General features: G+C 36.3%; 1 long non-coding RNA gene across 1 annotated transcript in view; it reads right to left on the minus strand.

Annotated features, from left to right (window-relative positions):
- Window positions 1–218: 218 nt before the first annotated feature.
- The window catches only part of LOC116697268 (uncharacterized), a 10,230-nt gene continuing 1,673 nt past the window's right edge, over window positions 219–8,775 (minus strand). The window contains exon 3 of the long non-coding RNA XR_004333984.1: window positions 219–316. This is a non-coding gene — a long non-coding RNA (uncharacterized LOC116697268). The remainder of the gene's footprint in view (window positions 317–8,775) is intronic.

Here is an 8,775-nt window from a genome sequence, read left to right on the forward strand (position 1 = left end):
GACTCATTAAGCTGTCAGCACAAAATCTTTGACTTTGCTACTTTAGGGTTGCACCAAAACCAACTTTTCATCTCTGATTCTGTCACTGGTTTGATCAGTTTTATCAAACACTATACACAGAGCATATACTGTAAAGGATTGTGTCCTCTTGCACAGTGCTCATTAGGAGAAACTGAAAACTGCCATAGGCAGCCCATCGAGCGTCCATGTTGGAAAGCGGGCAATACCTATTTGGACACGTACCATAAGTGGGACTCTGAGACAAAACATTTAGTATGCCTTTCTTCAATATGAATTCTCCATTAGACAGAGCTAACTTCTGCTGTCAAACCAATGATGCACGAATCCTTTACAAACTAGCTGCTTTTATCATTTGTCACACAGAGGCAGATTTGCATGCAGATTGCACCTGTATAAATGCAGACACACACACACACCATAAGTGTTTTTTTGTTTTTTTTTTTTGTATTGTTTGTGTTTTGTTTTTATATTTATATTACCTGATATTCCATTGGTACGGGAGTTTTTTCTAGTAGAATTTTATAGTCTATGGTATAGCAAACACTTCAAGTATTAGCTCCTATGCATTCTATGTACTGTATTGACTTTTTCTATTTTTGTTATGACTGTGACATGTTTGAATTTATTTGATTATTCTGATATGTCCAACCTCCATTAGAGTATTTTAAAATGATGTACTTTGTTGTACTATTTTTATTTTACATGCTTTGGTATCAAAACCGATTTTAGCCTGACAATAACATCACTTTGAATTACGTGTCCTTTAACTCAACTAATTTTTAGCAGGTCTTCATATACTGTCTGTTAACAATAGAAAAGTAACAAAAATGCCAAAGTAAATAAAGTTGCTACTCATAATAATTTACAAATAAATTGTAAATGGAAAGTAGATGGGAGAGTGGCAATCCCACCAAGACAAGCCTGAACTTGGACATCTGCTTTTCTAAAGCCTGCTGAAGGCGGTGAGCTGTCACTGATACCAAGTGCTGCAGGTAGCGCTTCATGTGACGCTGAACTACAGTACATTGCGATGTAAATCCAACATGTCAGTCAAGACACTGATATAAAAAAGTCATGAGAAGTCATTTAAATAAATCAAAGAATAATATGTAAAAGTTCTAGTATGGTATATATCATTAAAAAGTTTATTAAAAAAAGTAATAGACTAGTAATACTTAAGTCAAAATATAGTATGTCAAAAAAGTCTTTGTATGTATATTGAAAAAAGCTATAGTATATAAGTTAAAAAAGTCAAAATATAGTATATCATAAAATTCATGGACAGTATATCATAAAAATTGTAGCATAATACATCTTATAAATTTGTAAATAGTCATAATATAATATGCAAAAAAAGTCATTACAAAGTCATGGTGTAGTATTCGTAAAAAGTCTTAGTGGGTCTGTCAAAAGTCATAGTATGGTATGTCATTAAAGTCGTAAAAAGTGATAGTGAAGTATGTCTTAAAAAATCATATGTCATAATGTTCACAGTATAGTATGCCGATAAAATAATAAAAATCATAAAAATGTCATGAAAGATGTTAAAAAGTTATAGCAATACTGTAATTAGTCATACAGTATGTCGTAAAAAGTATTTAAAGTCATGGTTTAGTACATCAAAAGAATCAGCATTATATGTCATAAAAAAGTCGTTACAATTCATAATTCATAATAACTCATATTATGGTATATCGAAGTAGTCATAGTATAGTATGTCTTAAAAAGTCTAGTATAGCATGTCCCAAAACAGTTAAATTATACTGTATATGTTACAAAAAGTCATAGTATAGTACAGTGGGGGAAATAAGTATTTGACCCCTTGCTGATTTTGCAGGTTTGCCCACTTACAAAGAATCAACGATCTATAATTTTAATCATATGTACATTCTACAGTGAAAGACAGAATCCCACAGAAAATTCCAGAATCACATCATATGAATTTTATAAAATTGATAACAATCTGATGAGAAAAACAAGTATATGACCCCCTACCAAACAGCAAGTATCTGGCTCCTACAAGCCAGTTAGTCTTTCTTTAAGACACACCCCAATCCCAACCATTATCTACATCAAATACACCTGTCTCACCTCGTTACCTGTATAAAAGACACCTGTCAACACCCAAACACCAGCATCCAACATCACCACCATGGGCAGACCAAAGAGCGTTCTACGACACCAGGGACAATTGTAGATCGCACAAGGCTGGGAAGGCTACAAGAAGATCGGAAAGCCAACTTGGAGAGAAAAGATCAACTGTCGGTGCAGTTATCAGGAATGGAAGAAGCACGCACACCACCGCCAACCTCCCTCGGTCTGGGCCTCCACACAAGATCCGCCTCGTGGGGTGTTCCTGATCATGCGAACGGTGAGGAATCATCCCAAAACCACAAGGGGAACTGATGAATCAACGAAGGCAGCTGGGACACACTTCAAAAGAACGGTTGGTAACACACTACGCCGTCATGGATTGAAATCCTGCAGCGCACGCAAGGTCCCCCGCTCAAGAAGCAACATGTACAGGCCCGCATGAAGTTCGCCATTCACCACCTGACGCACTCAGAAGAGGCCTGGAAGAAGGTATGTGGTCAGATGAGACCAAAATAGAACTTTTGGCCCAACTCGTCGTGTTTTGGAGGGCAAAGAACACAGAGTACAACCCAAGAACACAGAGTAACCCAAAGAACACGGAGTACAACTCAAAGAACGCCACCCCCACCGTCAAGCATGGTGGTGGCAACATCATGCTTGGGGGTGCTTTTCAGCCAAGAGGACGGGACAACTCCATCGTATTGAGGGGAGGATGGACGGGCCATGTATCTGGAATTCTGGACCAACATCTCCTTCCCTCAGTGAGAGAGCTGAAGATGGGTCGAGGATGTGTTTTTTTCAGCACGGCAACGACCCTAAGCACACTGCCAAAGCACAAAAGATGGCTGAAGAAGAAGCACAAAGGTTCTGGAGTGGCCTAGCCAGTCTCCAGACCTGAATCCAATTGAAATCTTTGGAGGGAGCTTAAAATTTGAGTTGCCAGGCGACAACCTCGAACCTGAATGATTTGGAGGCTGTCTGCAGGGAGGAGTGGGCCACCATCCCTGCCAATGTGCACAAACCTTGTCACCAACTATAAAAACCGTTTGACATCTGTGCTGGCCAATAATGGCTTTTCTACAAAATATTAACATGCTGTTTGCCAGGGGGGTCAAATACTTGTTTTTTCCTCATCAGATGGTTATCATTTAATAAATTCATATGAATGTGATTTTCTGGAATTTTCTTGGGATTCGTCTTTCACTGTTAGTATGTACATATTATAAATTATGATTGTTGCATTCTTGTAAGTGGGCAAACCTGCAAAGTCAGCAAGGGTCAATACTTATTCCCCACTGTATGTATTCAAAAATGTCATAGTATGTAGTTAGAATTCATTATATAGTATGTCTAATATTCCATTAAAAAGCTATGGTACCAAAAGAATCACAGCATTGTATGTCATTAAAAAAGTTGTTAAAAGTCATAAAAACTCAGTGTGAATATCAAAATGGTCATAGTATAATATGTCATAGTGTGTATAATATTATGTCAAGAAGTCAACAAAAGATCATACACAGTGTGTAGTTAAAAGTAATTATTATGTATATTATACATTACTTTATGTATATATATAAGTATGTATATAATATATAATGTCTTGGTTGCAGCTGTCGCCTTGGTCCTGTTGCACTTCCTGCCACACCTCGCCATGCCCTGCGACGCCCTGCGATGTCCTGCTGAACCCGGCTGCATTCAGGTACATCCACCTATACTCTACTCTATCTGTAAAGTTTCTCAAGATAACTTTAGTCGTGACATGATACTATTAAAACTGAATTGAAATTGAATTGAATTTTTTTCTGGACTCAAAGCGATAAAATAGTGATATAACCCTGGAAACCAGTTTATGACTTGTCTGTTCGTACACGTCCCTTTCCTTTTTGGATGTCGTGTACATGGAGCTCTCTACGGCTCGCATGGATGCAGTACCAGTAAGGACTATGGACACTGGCTCGACATGTGCTGGATCCTGAGATCCTATAGACTTGATGGAGCCTTCACTTCTGTTTGTGCCTTGATTGGTCCCCTGCCTTGTGTCTGTCTATTTCTGCATGTGTATTTGTAAGCTGTGTTCGTCATTCTTTCTGTTGCGTTCTTTTTATGTTTCCCTCTTCCCATCTTTCCTCCATGTATTTTTTCTGGCCCTGGGACATGTTCTTACATTTCATGTATGTTTTTTAATTGTTCTAATAATCTAATAAAAAAAAATAATTTAAAAAGTCAAAGTATGTATGTCAAAAAGTCTAGTATATAGTACAGTATGTCGAAAACGTCAAAGTAGACTATGTTGGTAAAGTAATGTAAAAGTCACACCAAGTATGTCGAAAAAAAGTAACAGTATAGTGTGTTGAAGAACAAAAAGTCACATAGTATAATATGTCAAAAAATAAAAAAGTCATAATATAGTATGTGATACAAAAGTTGTAAAAAGTCATAGAATAGAATATCAAAAATGTTGTAGTATAGTATGTCAAAAAGTCATAGTATAGTATGTGATAAAAAAGCCATAGAAAAATCCTAGTGTGGAATGTCCAAAATTCATAGTAGACATGTCATAAAAAGTCATAAAAAGCCTGAGTATTGTATGTCGCAAAAAACCATAGTATAGTATGTCGTAAATATGAAAGAAATTATTTTATAGTAGTCACAAAAGTAAAAAAATTAATTTGGTATAGAGTGATAAAAAGTCTTAGTGTAGTATGTTTGAAAAAATTAATAAAACATAACAGTGTAGTATGTCATAAAAAGTAATCGAATAGTAAGTTGAAAAAAAGTCATAATATATATTAGGTTAAGAAAGCCAAAAACGTCATAGTATGTATGTCAAAAAAAGTAGAATAAAGTCTTTTTTTGACAGACAATACTATGATTTTTTTTTAAAAACCTTTTACAACATACTACACTATGACTTTATAGTCAAAAAGTAATAAAATGTCATGGTGTAGTATGTTGAAAAAAGTCATGCCATAGTATGTTCAAAATTCAAAGTAGAGTATGTCAAAAAAGTAAATAAAGTTTGTAGTGTAGTATGTCATAAAAAGAAAATACAAATAAAGTATTGTCTGTCAAAAAAGAATCATAGTATAGTATGTCGAAAAAGTAAATAAAAGTCATAGTATACCATGTTGATAAAAGTGATAAAAAATCATAGTATAGTATTTGTAAAAAAGTCATAGTATGTAAAAAAGTAAAAGAACTCATAGTACATTATTTTGCAAAAGTCATATCATGGTAGTATGTTAAAAAAAGTCACAGTATAGTATGTTGAAAAAGTAGAAAAAGTCATGGTATAGTATGTTGTAAAAGTAAAAGTAAGTCATAGTATTGTCTGTCAAAAAAGAATCATAGTATAGTATGTCAAAAAAGTAAAATAAGGTCATAATATAGTAGTGATACAAAGTCAGTAAAAAGTCATAGTATAGATATCAAAAAGTCGTAGTATATTATGTCGAAAAAAGTAAAAAAAAAAAAGTAATAGCATTGTCGGTCGAAAAAAGAATTACAAATGTAATGTGCTGTATTTACATAGCGCTTTTCCATTCTTAACGACGCGTCAAAGCGCTTTTACATCTACAGGAAACATTCACCATTCACACACATTCATACACTGTGGCCGGGGCCCCGTACAAGGTGCCACCTGCTCATCAGATAAACACTCCACACCATTCACACTCCGATGCGCCGCACCAGGGGCAACTCGGGTTCAGTGTCTTGCCCAAGGACACTTGACATGGGACTGCAGGGCAGGGATCAAACCCACCAACCTTTCAATGGCAGGTACCCGCTCTACCACTGAGCCACAGCCGCCCCTATAACTATAGATGTCGAAAAATTAAAATAAAGTCATAGTACAGTATGTCGAAAAAACAGCATAGAATATTGGGGAAAAAAGTCATAGTGTAGTGTGTTTGGAGAAAGCAAAAAAAGTAAGTAAAACAACTCATAGTAATTGTTTTGCAAAAGTTACATTATAGAAGTATGTTTAAAAAACATAATAGTACAGTATTTTGAAAAAAGTAGAAAAAGTAATAGTGTAGACCAGGGTCTTCAACGTTTTTCCAGGCCAAGGACCCCCAAACTGATGGCGAGATGGAGCGGGGACCCCAATTATATATATTGTATAAAATTGTGTTATATCAAACTGGTCCTATAGTGCCATGTGTGCATTGTGACTAAAGCCATCTTCTGCCTCCATTTATCTGTTTACTACAGTGTGTTGAATTCATGTTATGTGTATTTAAAGACATTTCAATTAGTGGAAAAAATATTTAAAAAAAGTCTAATCAACCAAACTTTCGCGACTCCCATGCAGTACCTCCGCGGACCTCCTAGGGGTCGCGGACCCCCTGTTGAGACCCCTGGTGTAGACTATCAAAAAGTCATGGATAGTAGGTCAAAAAAGTCTGGTTAGTTTTTTTTTTTAAAAGTCATAAAAATATAGTGTAGTATGTCGATAAAAGTAATAGTACAGTAGGTTGGAAAAAAAAAGTCATAGTATAGTATGTAAAAAAAAAAGTAAAAAGAATTTATAGTATATTATTTTTAAAAAGCCACAGTATAGTATGCGAAAACCCCCCAAAAAGTCATAGTGCTGTATGTCGTAAAAGGTTTTAAAAAAATCAAGTATTGTCTGTCAAAAAGAATCATAGTTAGTATGTCAAAAATAAAAAATAAAGTCATAATATGGTATGTCAAAAGTCAAAGTATAGTATGTAATAAGAAAGTGAGTAAAAAGTAATAGTCTAGTGTATCGATAAAAAGTCTAGTATTTGTGTTTAAAAAAGTCATAGTGCAGTATCTGATAAAAAGTCATAGTAAAAATCATAGTATGAATGTCAAAAAAAGTGTAGAATGCAATGAAGTGAGCGAATGAGGAGCCGCAGTTGTGGCCTGAGGGGGTCTTTGTGCGGCGCTTCTATGAAGCACGTAAAACATTGTCAAAGAAATGTACGGAGAATATGAATGATGATGTGTCTGAGGATGAGCAACTGCTGCAATGAAGACTGGACTATGAACTGATTTGAGAGTTGTGTGTTTAGTGTACAAGACTTTGCTACCCAAGCAAGATCTACATAAACTTAACTCTGCATGTTAATTTCTTGAGGCAGGCGAGTCGACAACAGATCTGAGTGTGGGAATAGTGCGTGGCAGAATACCTGTGGGGGGCCAGGGCATAGGAAACTTGACCCATTGATCGAGGTGATACGTTTAGAGGGGGACTGGGCCAAGAATTAAAGTTGTACATGACAAAAGTTTTTTATTATCTTAAATGTTTCATGCCATGTAATGCTACAAAAATGAAAATGAATATGTTAACGGCTAGCCTTTATCACACACTAATTAAAGAGAGTGAAAGTACTTGCATTTTGTGGTTGGTGATATGAATGCTGATATGTCCATGATAACTCTATATTGCCAAACATCTTAATCAATTCTGTCTAGACAGTAAGTTGGTTCTCTCAAGTAAAATTCTGTTACCAGTAGAGAGCTATACATATATCAGGGAAGCATGGCATACAACGTCTTGGTATACCACTGTATATGTACAGCTGATGCTCATGACTGCTTAAGTTGAGATTCTGTATGGTTTAGCCACAGCTGATCACATACCTGTCTCTATGGTATACATCTTGACAGTCTTCCTGAGCTGACTAGCTATATAATGACAATACCCAATGAGCACACAGAAGAGTGGACTGGGCAAAGCTCACAGCACATGATCTATGAGTATAATGCACTGAGTGATGATAGTCTCAGTAGTGTTGATATACCTCTTGAGCTATTCTGTGTGGCACTTAAATTGTATGAGTCAAAAACATCACAGTATATGGGTTTTATGTGTGGTTAATTAATGCTAGTAAATTTTAATCCATGACGAAAGAAAGTATAACATTAGACCAGGATGGAACGAATATGTGTCTGAACTCCATGTGGAGGCTAAGGAAGCTTTTCTAAACTGGGTATCATCTGGTAAAGCTAGGTATGGACCAGAATTTAGCATGAGAAAAAGGCAAATGCAAGGTTTAAATAGCTGTTCGTTTTATCAAAGTATATGAGCAGATGGTGAGGGCAATTCTATGGCCAGAAAGTTGCAACAGCATGGATTTGTATGAGTTCTGGAAGGAAGTGAAGTTATCAATAACAGGAAATGCCCTTGCCATCCAGCTCGATGGAATCACAGGTGATGAAAATATTGCTGAGCTGTGGGGAAACTTTTAGAAAGATTTTTAACTGTGTTGAGAGTGTTCACTATCATGTGAGGGTGTGGTTATTAGACCTGTTGAAGTGTCCAGCCATTAAGGAATTGGAGGAGAACAAAGCGTGTGGTCTGAACCAGGGTCTTCAACGTTTTACAGGCCAAGGACCCCCGAACTGATGGCGAGAGGGAGCGGACCCCCTAATATATTATTGTATAAAATTGTGTTATATCAAACTGTCCTATAGTCCGTGTGCATTGATGACTGAAAGACATCTTCTGCCTCCATTTATCTGTTTACACAGTGTGTTGAATTCATGTTAATGTGTATTAAAGACATTTCAATTAGTGGAAAAAATATTAAAAAAAAGTCTATCAACCAAAACTTTTGCGACCCCCATGCAGTACCTCCGCGGACCCCCTAGGGGTCGCGGACCCCCTGTTGAAGACCCCTTTCTGAC

This window comes from Etheostoma spectabile, chromosome 10 (genome assembly GCF_008692095.1).
Source record: "Etheostoma spectabile isolate EspeVRDwgs_2016 chromosome 10, UIUC_Espe_1.0, whole genome shotgun sequence".
NCBI classification, from domain to species: domain Eukaryota; kingdom Metazoa; phylum Chordata; class Actinopteri; order Perciformes; family Percidae; genus Etheostoma; species Etheostoma spectabile.